Source organism: Myotis davidii, unplaced genomic scaffold, assembly GCF_000327345.1.
Source record: "Myotis davidii unplaced genomic scaffold, ASM32734v1 scaffold68, whole genome shotgun sequence".
Taxonomy (NCBI): domain Eukaryota; kingdom Metazoa; phylum Chordata; class Mammalia; order Chiroptera; family Vespertilionidae; genus Myotis; species Myotis davidii.
In genome coordinates, this window is record NW_006300376.1 from 4,859,646 (window position 1) to 4,874,078 (window position 14,433).

The window sequence follows — 14,433 nt, forward strand, 5'->3', positions numbered from 1 at the left end:
ATGAGAGATGTTTTTATCATATTAATTAAATATAAAAGCTAAGGGTTAGTTGTAGAGCTTGATCAGAGTCAATAAAAAAGTCAGAATCTCTAATTTCACATAATTAACATTTGTCAAACATCAAAACGGATTGGAAGAAAGAAAGCTCAGATATAAGTTAAACAATTTGGTCTAAACATTATTAAAACAAGCTCCCACCTGCTTCTCATTTTCTTGTTGATTACAAAGGTCATTGGCTATTTGAACAGAGAGGGAAAAAGGAGCTTTTAGAAGAGCATGCAAATGAAATCTCAGGCAAGGAGTCCTGTATGCTAATGAGTGAGGGGCGTTGATCAGTATGCAGTTGCAGACTCTGACTATGATAAACACGCTTGAATATCTTTCAATTCACAAGGGCACTCATTTATGTGTGCAAGTCAGCAGCCTAAATCCATTATTTGAAATTGTACTAAGACCTTCAATTACCTTTGTGAAAATAGGTGGTATTTTTGTATTTTATAGGATTTGGTCTAATGGTTTTAAAGTAGAGTTTAAAATTCTACAAAATTACAGATCTCATTAAATATGATACTAAATTACATTATCTATGATCTCTTATAAATATGCCATTTTTCTTTTTATGTATTTTTTCAGCCTCCTTCAAGAACAGAAAATGATAATAGGCATCATTCATTGAGGGCTAACAATGAACTAGGTATTCTCTGTATTATCTTTATTAATCATCACAGAACTGCTTATTATTCTAATTTCATAGAAGAAAAACTGAGGCTCAATTCTCTGTCTGAGGTGATAGACTTAGAATTATTTCCTTTCAGGTATAGTACTCTCTCAATATTTCTATTACAGGGATTCATAACAAGGGGTGATTATCAATATTACCCAAGACATTTTTGAACTTAGACAGACTTGGGCCTGATGTCTAAAACTTCTATTCAATAGGTTTTTGGTGATGTCCAGTCTCTTTGTTTTATTTATTTAAAAATTTGAAGAGATCAACAGTGATGTTGAGGCACACCCCAAATTGAGAATCACTTATATTTGTGATTATAGAATGTAGTTATTAAAACACTGCTTTTAGCCATCACAAATGATTAGATAGAAACTGATGGTCCTAGAGTCTGTGTCCTAAAGAAATGGCTTCTATTCTATTATTACTGTCTAATATCTATTGATCTATTATGATGTGCTTGCTACTATTCTAAGCAGTTTATGTGCAATAATTATTTATCCTCACAGTGGCAATACTGGATAGATACTTTTATAAGTGCATTTTCTAGATAAGAAACGGAAGCATAATGTTGAGAAATTTGCTTAAGATAAAATTTGAATGAATGCTATGTGATAACAGAGCCTATATTCGTAAAATCTTCCCTGAATACTCAGTAGCATCTCTATGCTACTTGAAGCCTCTCTTTTATAGATTTTGCAACATTTCACATATCCAAATTAATATGCATATCACCAATGATAGACATATAGAATAATGATGATAATAACATACATATTTTACTGTTAAGGTATAGAACATAATATCATTATAAGCTTTCTATGTGGCTTCGTAAAGTATTTGAAAGAAATTTAAATATACTTGTGTATATTTGTATTACATTTTAGGTTTTCTTCCAGTTTTGCAGATTTTACTTTAATTTATTTTATGATAAATATGTGTGGATATAGATATATAATTTCCCTTACTTTCCTTACACAAAAGTTTGTGTGTTTTTTAATTTAGCTTTTATTTGACTAATATTGTGTTCTAGAATTCACTTTATATCTGTTCAAAATACCTTTCTCAGTGTTTTTACAGTTTTATGGTACTTCATTTCGCTGTTCAACCAATCTCCTATGAATGTATATTCAGAGTATTTCTAATATTGTAGTTACAACTAATGCCAAAATTAAACTCTTGCATATGTACTTTTAATTATTTGAGGTGTATTTTAAGAGTAAGTTCATAAAAGTGGGGTTGCTGGTTCAAGTGGTAAATGAATATATAATTTTATAATATATTGCCAATTTCGCTATAAGTGTACACCATTTTATATTTCCATCTGCATTATAGAAGCATTCCTATTTTTTTTACATTTTCATCAACTGAAGTGTTAACAACTTTTGAAATTTGCCAATCCTGGTATATGCTATACAATATTTCAATATTTCAGTGTAATTTTAATGTCCACTTATTTTATTTTTCAAGAGATTTAACATATTTTCATATGTTTAAGACCATTTTAATATAATAATTTTAAGCATTATCTAGTCATATTTTTGTCCATTTTTACTTTAAATTTTAGTCTTCCTTTTTTAAACAATCACTCGTTATGAATATTTGCTCTGCATCTGTAATATCTACCACTTTTTCTTGCAACAATCTGGGGAAAATGAACTGCCCAAATTAATCTTGACAGGATGTGTTGCATCTTAAAAAATGCTTTTTTTAATGTAGATGTTCAGATGACCTCACTATGAATCTGCAAGAGCAGCCTCTGCTCTGGGGTAAGCAAGGCCCCTTGGGAGGAAATTTAAGCTAAAAGCCTCTCTAAAGGCAAGGATTACATCGAAACCTCAGTCAGGCTTTCCCTGTCCCCAAGCAGGAGGCTGACATTCTAAGACACTGGCTAATGGAAGCCACTTTGGCTGCACGGGCTGGGAGGGTGGACACTGCCTGTGACAAGGCCATCAGGGAGGCGGGAACACAGGCCATCTGCTGAGGACACACAGCCCTCCTCACAGTGCCTGCCACGTTGTGGGTGTTAATTGGTGCTACAGGCAGAAAGAGGTGTCAGAAGTAGACAGTGCTGAATTTCACCTGCTTGAAAGTCTAATTTGATAAGATTACATTTTATTCCAGATAAACATAGCTAAATAGAGATGCTTTTGGATTGCCTTAGAAGCCGAATTCAGAACTGTGTGTTTATTTTTAGAGGCAGCTATTGAACAGAAATGTGTGTATATAATTTTTTATATTTAGCTACATAAAGGCGAAGCTTAAGCTGCTTGTGGTGAAAAGATCCAAAAGCATATATTTTAAAAATTGACAGCTTATATATTTATTTTCCTCTTATGCAAAATAAACCTGAAATCTGTAGCCCACTGTATATTTTAAAAGAAAGTGTTAGCAGCTGCTACTTATCCATTATAGACTTACAAAATGTTAATATGTAAAGTTTCACCAAATTCTATTGGCAAGTCACTTCCACAGGATTGAAATTATTAGCCAATTTTCAAAGTGGCAGAATACCTATCTATGCTGTCTATTATTTGGTTATTATATAGCTCTTCTAAAAGCATGATGATACACAGACTACATTTTGAAGTAGATTTTTTGAAACAAGCATGACATTTTATAAACCATTAAAATATCTTAAGGAAAGAGTTAATGTGCCAACTGATTACTCGGAACACAGAGCACAGCTCGTTAAGTTTATTCTAAGCACATTTAGCTTATCTAATAACACTTGGGAAACTTGTTCCGTAATATTTTCTAAAGACTTACAAATATCATGACCCAGAGATTTGCTTTAAATCATTTTGTTCTAATGAATGAGAGGACATTTTCAGAAATTTCAAGCTTGTCAAAAAATTTAGTCACTAAGTTATAAATCTATTACTATGAAATCTAAGTTTAAGGAAGAATACATTTGTCAGAATCGCTTGTACACATTAAATGCTCATCTAAAAAAAAAGCTGTTGTCTTGTTCCAAGAGCACAAATAAGAAATATAATTACTGTTTTATTTTTAATGTTTTGAATTTATTATGATAAATTTAATCAAATTTATTCTAAAAGTTTCTTTTTAAGAAGAGAAATATTTGCATTTTGAGCCACAACTTAAATTGTGAAATAATTTTTTTTTCTGACATTAAATTCAAGTATGGCAGTATTGAGGGATCTAAGGGGTGACTTATTTGGCTCCGACTCTGATGGGACCTAGTTGTCTTTCCTGAAAGTAAGGGGGTTGATTTTAAGGGGTGAACCTGATCTGACTGGTAACTTGTTTACTAAACAATCATATTAATAAAGGAGGCAGGACTATCATCTCTATCCTCATTGGTAATCATTTGTCTTTACTGTGAGTTCTCATGAGTAATTCTGTACTTTAACATAAATATGAGTTCTACAATGTGCTGTCTCATGGATTTATGCTGGTATATGCTATGTGCTTAAAGAATCTTTTATATGCCTCCAACATTATCAAGTTTCAATTAACATAGTAAATAGCATAATGAAAAGGTGTAATGAAATAGGTCGTAATAGCTTTTCACAGACATGCCAAATAGATGGATAATGATTTCACTTTTCTATTCTCATCTTAGTTTTAAATCATATGTCTATCTCAATAAATATTGAAGAACAGGTCTCTCAGACCTGCAATCCAAACCTAATTTCTGTGTGAGATTTGAAAGGCTGTGTATTTTTAGGTGTGTAATTTTTAAAAAGTTCTGCACTGGTCTAATTTTAGGTTGTATAAGCTCATAGGCTGCTGACTTTATTTAAAAGGGGGTGGGGTAAAATACTAGTACAATGGAAAAAGTATTGAGAATTCGCTTGCAGGATGATATGTGCTAGTATGGATCATATTAACACATTACCAGGAGGTGGCAATTCACTATTTATTTTACACTGTTAGTGGTTTTTAGATTTTTAATTTTGTTGATACCTTATTCACAAATTATTCCCCATAAATATTATTCCATGTGATTCTCACAACAATCCCTGAAAAAGATGGATCCATGTCACCGAAACTGGTTTGGCTCAGTGGATAGAGCTATTCATCAGTTTCCACAAGAGCAAATTCAAGCAGAGTGAAGAAACCAAGAGACATTGCTAACCTAGGTCAGAGTTGAATAGTCTCCCACCCCTGGTTCAAGGCTCTCTGCATTACATTACTGCTTTCTTGATTCTCAGGGCAAAAATGTTTTCTGATACAATATTTTGAATACATCCTGTGATGATGTTTGAGCTAGCAAAAGAATACATAAGGGAAATATGCTAGATGTAAATTTCTAAAAATAAAAATGTGCATCACGTAAGGCTATTTGATGGTTCTCAATTCTAAAATAATTCGAACCAGGAAGATGAGATACTGGAAACTCTTCAAATCCCTTTGAAGTATTTAGTAGGCACTAAAGAAAAGGTTTCTTATTGTTTGTTTGTTTTTTATGAAAAATTTTTTGGTCTTAGAATCTATACAGTCCTGAAAACTTGTGAATACCTGTATTCTATCCAGGTCACTGGAGAATTAGAGGCATCTCATTCTAGTAAATGTGTGTGTTCTAACAGTAGTTATTCCAAGGAATGTTATGTAAAACACTGGCCAGAAAGAAATTAAATAATAAATAGAACCAAGTGTTATTTTAATTTATTCAACTTCACTTATTAAATTTCACTTTGAAAAACTACTTGTCCCTTGTAGTTTCACCCAGCCCCTAACATTGCTCTTCTCTGGCACCTATCAGTCTATTCAGAGTTATGGGATATAGTCAATAATCTACACTAATAAAAGAGAAAAATGCAAATTGGTGTCACTCCCCTACGTCCACCAGTCAATCAGATGAGTATGCAAATTAACCCAACAAAGATGGCAGTTAATTTGCATACTCAGCCACGGAGTGAAGACTGAAGACAACGTAGAAGGAAGCCAAGTGCTGCAGAAGGGAGCGAAGCTGTGGAGAAGCAAGTGGGGGGGTGGAGGTGGGAGGGAAGCAAGCAGGGCGGTAGAGGTGGGAGGGAAGCCACCTCGGCAGGTTTTGCTCCCTTCTCTGCTTTGCTCCAGCCACAGGAAGCCCTATTCTTGCAGGAATCTTCCTGCAACAGGCTTCTAGTATTGTAATAACTATGTATGGTGTCAGCTGGGCATTTGAAATATCCAAGGGATCACATTAGAAAGCATATGATTGTCTAGCTACTATGCTGTACACCTGAAACTAATATAAAATAATATTCATGTAAACTGTAATTGGAAAATAAAATTGAAAAAGAAAAGCTATGTGTCTTAAAAAGAAAAGTAAGATATTTTGTGCTTTAATCATTTTTTTTTATTCAAACAAATTAAGAAAAACTATTCTAGAAATCCATTGTATTTCCACCAATGATAGAACTAACATTAACATTTGGATGCTTGAATATTTGCCCTTTTAAAAAATATATTTTTCATTTATTTCAAAAAGGAGAGGAGAGGGAGAGAGAGATAGAAGCATCAGTGATGAGGTAGAATTACTGATCGGCTGCCTTCTGCATGCCCCACACTGGGTATCAAGTCTGCAACCTGGGCATATGCCCTGACCAGGTATCAAACCTGATTCATAGATCTATGCTCAACCACTGAGCCACTTACTTACCAAACAGTGAGGATAGGGGGTAAAGACCCATTCACTAATTTTTTATAACTGTTCCTATTAAAGAACACTGCAATGCTGAGGAGAGTTTTCATTCCACATCTAAAAAATTCACTCGTTTTTTTTTCCTTTTTAATTTTTTTATTGATTAAGTTATTACATATGTGTCCTTATCCCCACATAACCCCACCCCCCCCGCCCATGCTCTCACCCCCCTGTTGTCTTCTGTCCATTGGTTAGGCCTATATGCTTGCATATAAGTCCTTTGGTTGATCTCTCCCCCTTACCCCCACTCTCCCCTACCTTCCCCCTGAGGTTTGATGGTCTGATCGGTGCTTTTCTGTCTCTGTTTTTGTTAATCAGTTTATGTTGTTTATTATATTCCACAAATTAGTGAGATCATGTGATATTTATCTTTCTCTGACTGGCTTATTTCACTTAACATAATGCTCTCCAGTTCCATCCATGCTGTTGTGAATGGTAAGAGTTCCTTCTTTTTTACTGCAGCATAGTATTCCATTGTGTAGATGTACCACAGTTTTTTAATCCACTCATCTACTGATGGGCACTTAGGCTGTTTCCAAATCTTAGCTATGGTGAATTGTGCTCCTATGAACATAGGGGTGCATATATCCTTTCTGATTGGTGTTTCTAGTTTCTTGGGATATATTCCTATAAGTGGGATCACTGGGTCAAATGGGAGTTCCATATTACTGGGATTCTAAATAAAATGTTGAAGAAAATAGTGGATCATGTAATTTGCTATATAATAAAATTTCATAGCAATTGAAGTTCAAAGTTTTATACTGGACTATCATCCTTAAAAAAAGACATTTCTATATGAGTAACTATGCTGTCTGTATATTCATGGAGAGACTGACTGTAGGAAAAATGTGTATGACTTTAAAATAAACAATGAAGGCAATACTCAGCAAGACATCTAAAATTGTTTGGCTGGGTGAGGAGTTAGAATAATTGTTTCTTCTTTCATCTTAAAAAAATAAACAATTAAAATTCATAGTTTGTTTTTTGGTAAAAATGAAAATATGGTAGCTTTGGGTTTACATGGCTTTATAAGGCATCTTGAAGCAGTGACTATATTTTACTTGTTAAATTCTCTGTAGTGGTTAACATCTGGCTTCTGTCAACATGATGATGCTAACCTAGTCTGAGGCCCCATCTTCTCTTACCTGGATTACTGAAGTGGCTTCTGAAATGGTCTCCCTGATGCCTGTCCTTTTATTGTCTGTTCTTATCAAAGTGGCCAAAGTGATTGATTTAAGATATCTACTAACCAGATCATGCCAGACCTCTGCACAAAACCCTGCACTGGCTCCCCATTTTACAATGACCTACAAAGACCTTATATTTTCTAGTATCCCACTTTTCTCTCCCTTTGGCTCACTCGTGTCATATCACATAGACACTTGTTCAAGCTGTTTCACACACACTGGAATATTCCATTTATGCTTTTGCTTTAGGACCTTGGCACTAACTGCCTTTTGTATCTGAAGATCTTCCCTCAAATACCTACAGGGCAAATTCCTCACTTCCTGCAAATTCTAGCACTGTCATTTTTCTCAATGGACCTATCCTAATTACACTTTCAAATAGTTACCTGTCATTCTGAATCACCATTATCATTTCATATTTTTCTATTACTTATATCCCAGGGGATGTTCTATCATATCATAAAATTAAATATATATATATCTCTTTGCCCTAATAGGCAGTAAGTTCCATGAAAGCACTGACTTATACACTTACATGTATGTGTTTTTAATGAATGGAAAATTGTTGAATTAGACTAGATTATTCCACATTGTTTGAAAAATAGCGTAGAATAATACTCCTCCTACCTTAATATGTATTTTAAGAGTGAGTAAACAAATGTTTATTTATTACCTAAAGTTTGGCAGGAATGTGCTAGACATACTTTATTAGACTTCATTTGACTCTGATAACTCTATTAATAATAACAATTTACTGAATAGTATGAAAAGAGTTTTATTACTTATAGTCTCACCCTTAAAGTTGACTGTCTTAGCCCTTGTTTTTTCCATTAGATTTCATAGCCTAAATAATGTTTAAAAATAATTGGTATATTTTCCAAAATGGGTATCAATACATAGTGTAAATCCTCTGAAAATCAGAAAGCAATATTGGCGTTAAAGGTGGGGTCAGAGAAGGGGGAGAGAATCTATTCACCTGCTGTTGTTTCTGACTTTTACATTACTGTTAATATATTCTTCATGAGAAAAAAATATTCTAAATTTCTTGTAAAAAAATTCTGTTGTGACAGATAGTTCAATCAAACAAGCATTAAAATTAATACTGCAGTTTTTTATAGGTTGTTTTGATTTCTGACATAAGAATGTTATATGTTTAGATGTTACATTTTCAAATAAGTGACGGTTTTTATTTACAAGTACATCTTTGGCAATCTTTGCCAAATGTTATGATCTTGCAAGTGCAGTTATAGCTATCAGAATGTATTGGTATTGGCCAGCTGGTGCAGCTCAGTGGTTGAGTGTTGACCTATGAACCAGGTGGTCAAAGTTCAATTCCTGGTCAGGGGGACATGTCCTGGTTGTGAGATCGATCCCCAGTATGCGGTCTGCAGGAGGCAGCCAATCGATGATTCTCTCTCATAGTTGAAGTTTCTATCTCTCTGTCCCTCTCCCTTTCCGAAATCAAGAAAAATATTTTTGAAATGTATTGGTATTGCTTCATGTGAACTAGAAATAAAGGTTTGTTTTTTGTTTTGGACACTCAGATGGGGAGCTTTCTTTGGCTACTTAAAGAGATCCCAATTCCATAGCAACTCTATAACTCTCTGAAAAACTCAATCTTCATTCTGTATGAATTTGAGAAAATAATCTACCCACTTATTCATCCTTTTAAATAGGAACAGGCTGGAGTTAACCTTTCTCTTTGTTTTAATAGGAAGTTCTATATCAGAGTAAAATCATCTTGTTTGATCTAGAATATTTTTTCTCTTGCATAATGAAATGACATTCTTAATATGCTTGAATTAATATGCCTATTTAAGCATAAATAATATCTAGAATACATATGTCTTCTAGATTATGAGTCCTATTCAGCTGAAGACACTTTCTAAATAATGTCATTTGCAATTTAGCTAGTTTTCTATAGGATTCCAGTCCTTTGAAATTGTTTGAGACTGTCTTATGATACAGCATAGGTTTTTTGTATTGGTAAATGTCCCATGCATATTTGAAAACATTGTATTATGTTGTGGTTGGGAGTGTTCTATTTCAATTAAGCCAAGTTTCTTTATTTCCAGTTCTCCATCCTTACTTGTCACCCACCCCTTGGGTAGTATATTAGAGAGCTATGTTAATATCTTAAATTATGACTGATGAAAACTCATTGCATTTGGGGCAATGGAATATTTTAAACTGAAATCTACTCTTGGGAGAGGGATAGTAATGCACAAGAGGCCCAGAACTACAGGTAAGAAGGGAGAGGAACACTTATGAAGGTCACATCCATGACACCCATTGACATTGGAAATGCATACCTGGCTTTCCCCAATCCCCTCCCCAGGAGAGGTAGTAATGGGTAAAACTAACAATGGGATACAGTTGTGACATCTGCAAGAAGTAGCCTCTGAGGTGCAGTGAAATGGAAAACCTACAGCTGGGAGAGTAGGGAACACAGCATAACTATGGCATTTCTAAACATAAGCTATTGCCAGCACAAATTGAGTTATTAATTTATTATAATTATTTGTTTTAGAATTTCCATTTGTTCCCGTGCTCTAGAAAGTTACCAATTCTTTAACTATTTCTTTGGGCACATTAGCACCCTTAAGGTTAAATTCATGGGTGATAACTCTTAGTTCTGTTCCTCTTGACTTTTCTATCATGCTGTTTTCTCATCTTAGAACTTGTTCTTTTTTAAAATTTAATTTTTTATTGATTTCAGAGAGGGAGAAGAAGAGAGAGATAGAAACATCAATGATGAAAGGGAATCATTGATGGTCTGCCTTCTGCATGCTCCCTACTGAGGATTGAGCCCACAACCTGGGCATGTGCCCTTGACTGGAATCAAACCTGGGGCCCTTCAGTCCACAGGCCAACGGCTCTCTCCACTGAGCCAAAACAGCTAGGGCAGAACTCATTCTTTTCTGAGGGGTTCCAAAGAATGCATTTTTTAAATTTGAGAAGGGACCTGAGGCTGAGGATGAAGCCATTACAATGAGGAGTGTACTAATTTGGCTCTGTCTAGGAGAGAGAGGAAGTAAACCCAGAACAGTTCCTTCTCAAAGCATGTTTGTTTGTGAGCTTCCCCCTCCTTGTCAGGTCCTGAATATTTTCTTTTCCTCCCCTGGTTCCATGTGTCTGTAGAAGGCTGCACTCAGCTACCCACCCTCTCAGCTATCTCTTGCAGGATTTAGCAGGAGCCTTTGAGGGAAACATGGCCCCAAAGGCCAGGCTTACCTGCCTGCATTTTCTTCCTTTCCTGAACATTGGCCCCATGGTTTTTACTCTTATCTTGGTAATGATTTTTGACTTAGTTACAGTTTGCAAGTCAGCCCTAATTCCTAGTCTATCATTGCTGGTCTACATGTAAATGTATTTCTTGCATCTTCAATATTCTCAGTGAGGTTAAGTGATTTGCCATAGGTTAACAGTCCATGTGCTTTTCTTTTCTCATGAATTGTCTGTCCATGTGTTCTTACTTATCATTAGATTGAGAGTACATTTTCTCAACAATAGCACTGAAACCAAGTACCCTTTTCTGTGTCTCATTCCTGAAGGCACAGGATGTTGATGGTCTTGTTATCGATGATATTAATCTTGATCACTTGGTTAAGGCAGTGTCTGCCAGGTTTCTCTACAGAGAAGCTACTGTTTTTTTCTTTGGAGTTAATAAATACATTGGGGAGATCCTTTTTAGCAATACAAATATCTAGTATCTCATCAGACTTCTGCTCCATGATATTAGGGGCTGTTTTAGCCATCCAGGTTGCTATAACAAAATACTAAAGAAATTTATTTCCCTGAGTCTCAGAGGCTCGAAATTTAAGATCAGGGTGCCAGAATGGTTGGGTTCTGGTGAAGGCATCCTCTGACTTTCAGACTATCTACTTCTGGTGGTGTCCTCACATGGTAGAAGGGGTGCTCTGTGGCATCTCTTTTATAAAGGCACTAATCCCATTCCTGGGGCACCTCCCAAAGTTCCCACCACCTAATACTATGATATTATTAGGATTTCCACATTTGAATTTTTGGAAAATACAAATCTATTTTTCTTTTTCTGTGTTTATTAAATGAAATATTTCTATTTCTCCTACCCTATTTATTTATATTATATATTCGTATCATCCATTTATTTTATCATGTAATTTATATTAAGACAGAATCATTATATTTATTGTATGGGTTATAATCTAAAACTATGATTATACTATTGCTCATATTCTCTTGTTCATCACCTTTTTCCTTTCTAGCCCCTATAATAATACTTGTCCTTTATATGTATACTAGAGGCCTGGTGCATGAAAATTCATGCACTCGGGGAGTGCCTCAGCTCGGCCTGCGCCCTCTGGCAGCCCAGGAGCCATTGGGGGATGTCCACCTGCCAGCTTAGGCTTGCTCCCTGGGCGATTGGGCCTAAGCTGGCAGTTAGATATCCCTCTGGCAGCCTGGGGGGAGCAGGCCTAAGCCACAATCGGACATCCTTAGCACTGTGGACATCCCACCACCGCCACTGTGCTGCTGTCAGCCCAGCTTGTGACTGAGCGGAGCTCCCCCTGTGAGAGCACACAGACCACCAGGGTGCAGCTCCTGCATTGAGCATCTGCCCCCTGGTGGTCAGGGTGCATCATAGGTACTGGTTGTTCCTAGTCATTCCACTATTAGGGTCAATTTGCATATTACCCTTTTATTATATAGGACAGAGAGTGTGTATGTGTGTGTGTGTGTGTGTGTGTGTATTTTTATTTTAAAACTTTTTTATGGAGTTTTATTTGTTCTCTTTTTACCTTCTTTGATTTTCTGACCATCTCATTTCTGAGCTGAACTATATATGATTTTCATTATTCTTTGTAAATTTATTTTTCAGTTGATTTCTTTCAGTTATATTGAGATATGTGGTTACAAATTTTATCTACATGATGACCACATTTTTCTGGTATGCCTTTTTTTGATGGCTGGACTGTATATAATATATTTTGTTTTTATATTATTTGTTTTGTATAGTTTAGTTCGTATTATTTTCTTATGAATTTTGGAAATTAGATAGCTGCTGTGGACCAATAACTAGATATTTCTGTGTACAGTGCAGATTGACCAGGGTAGCTTTTTAAGATTCAGAGCTCAATGATTTCCCCACTGGCTGTTAGTGAGAACTCTCACAATATGGTCTCTTTTTTGGTCTATTCTATGTTTTCAAAGCTAAGGTTGTTTCAGAAATGACTTCCTACTATCATACTGGCTGGCAGAGTCCCATAGCTTTGCTTTCTAAAGTAATAATTTTCTTTGTTTAAGTGCTTTTATCTCTTCCTCAGTTTTTAATTATTTTCATAGTACACAGGTCTATGTTGATTAATTTTCTTCTTCATATTTTCAGATATTATTTTCTGCTTCCATTATATTTTTGTGGTCATTATATCTGTGGTTGTATGTGATCTGTCCTCTCTATCAAACTTCTCTCAAAATACTCCCTTTGTCTCCAGCATTACTAGTTACACTATGATGTACTTACGCTTTGGTTTCCTTTTTTTATTATCAACATTATTTATGCTATATCCCTGGATTGTTGGATTCTTGTTTTTCCCCTCAGTTTTGGAAAAATCACCTTAATAAATGTTGCCTGTTATTCCCCCCCCCCCTTTTTTTTTCTTCTGGTATTCTGGTATACATGTGAAATGCTTTGTATGTCCTCCATATTGCTAAATATTTTTTTTTCATATGATCCTACATCATGATCTCTTTTTCTAATTGTATATTTAAATTTACACACACACACACACACATACACACACACACACTGCAATTGCATAAATCAATTTCCTGCATTTATTCCACATCAGAAAAATGCACATTGAATGTGATCTATTGGGCCAAATCTGAGAATTTTTTTGCATCAAAACAATTAAAAGAATAAAATAACTTTCATGGAATAAAATATTGCACACTTCTCATTGTTTTTCATCATTAAAATACATTTAGGAATAAGGATAAATAAACGAATGGATAATATTCTCCCTTCAAATTATTTGTTTCAAAGGGAAATAGTAATTATGCATTAGAGACAGCTGGCAGACACTAAATTTAAATAAGTAAAGAAAGATTTGTATTTGATTCTATAAATATTTTATTGCTGTCTTATTTATTTTGATGCTCAAATTTTCTAAGTTTTGGTCAGTGGGAGTCCCTTAACTGTGGTTTCTGTGTCCTTTAGTTATGCTCCTTTGTTCTTTAGGTTATTTTTAATTGTGTAATATAAGAAGATAGTCTATGGTCATATATTTTCTTTGCCTCAATTTGGAATCAGACATTTTTAAGGATCTCTTGTTCCTGTATGTGGCAAATGTCTCAGATTAACTGCATCTGTTGCCACTGGATTGTATATATCTCCAGGGTTTTTCAGAGAACATGAGGGAGGAGATATAGGTATGTAAACATATAACACATATATATTCCTGTTTATACAGACACCTATAATCCCATTCAATACCACTTTTTAATCTTTCAAGACTGTGCCCTTTCACAGTCTGAGAGCTCTCAGGGGATGTCCGAATACATTTTAAAAAAATTACCCTGTACTTAATTTTCTTACTAAGTCTTCCTTTTAAACTCCCCTCACTCTCACATTCTGTTTCTTCTTTATATTTAACTATTTTCCTGGCCTCACCCCATTTTAGCATCCTCCTCTTTCCTGCTTTCTTTGCCTCCCTTTCTTTGAACCTCCCGCAGCACCTCTCCCTCCTCTCTCCTCCCTTCTCTCTCTTCATTTCCTGTGTCCATCTCCTTCTTACTCCTCTCACCCTCCCCTCCTCACCTTCTCCTCACCTTTTCCTTTTGAGCCTGAGCCCTGCCTCCCTTCCTCCTTCCCTATTACT